Here is a 629-nt window from a genome sequence, read left to right as displayed (position 1 = left end):
CGGGCGGGTATTGCCCTGTGTCCCTTGCCTGCCGTAGCCGCCTGCCCCACATCCGAGCAGGTCCCTGCTCAAGCAGTTCTGCACACATTCTGCCCACCCCACAGGGCCACAGCTCCTTGCACACGGATTTTCCCAGGGAGGAATCATCTCTGCTCTTCCTCTGCTGAGCCCACGAAGCCAGCAAGAGCCTTTAATTTTTCTAACAGTGGGCTTTGCCACTTGTGGGCACAGGGCTGGGAACCGCTGTCATCCCTGCGGCATCGTCACTGGGGCAATGAGGTGCAGGTTGAGTGACTTGGCCAGGGTGGCCCTGGGGCATCTGTGCCGTTGAACACCTGAGCTCTGCTCACAGCCTTCCCTCCAGCAGCTTTAATGATCGGTTTCTCCTGTCCCCACACGTGGAAATCAGTGACCACTGACATCCCTGTGATAATTAGGAGGCACCAGGCTGCGGCTTTGGGCTGTGGTGGTGGGTGGCAGGTGGTGGGCAAGCAGGCACCACCCAGCACAGAATTAGGTGTCTCAGCACTTTTTCCCTGCCAGACCCCCATGGGCTGTGTTACATTAGTCTGACATCAGCACTGGTTAAAAAAAAAAAAAAAAAGCTACTTACACCCCCGCGGGGGGTC

The sequence above is a fragment of the Buceros rhinoceros genome, unplaced genomic scaffold (genome assembly GCF_000710305.1).
Source record: "Buceros rhinoceros silvestris isolate BGI_N320 unplaced genomic scaffold, ASM71030v1 scaffold12973, whole genome shotgun sequence".
Taxonomy (NCBI): domain Eukaryota; kingdom Metazoa; phylum Chordata; class Aves; order Bucerotiformes; family Bucerotidae; genus Buceros; species Buceros rhinoceros.
This window is presented reverse-complemented; position numbering follows the sequence as displayed.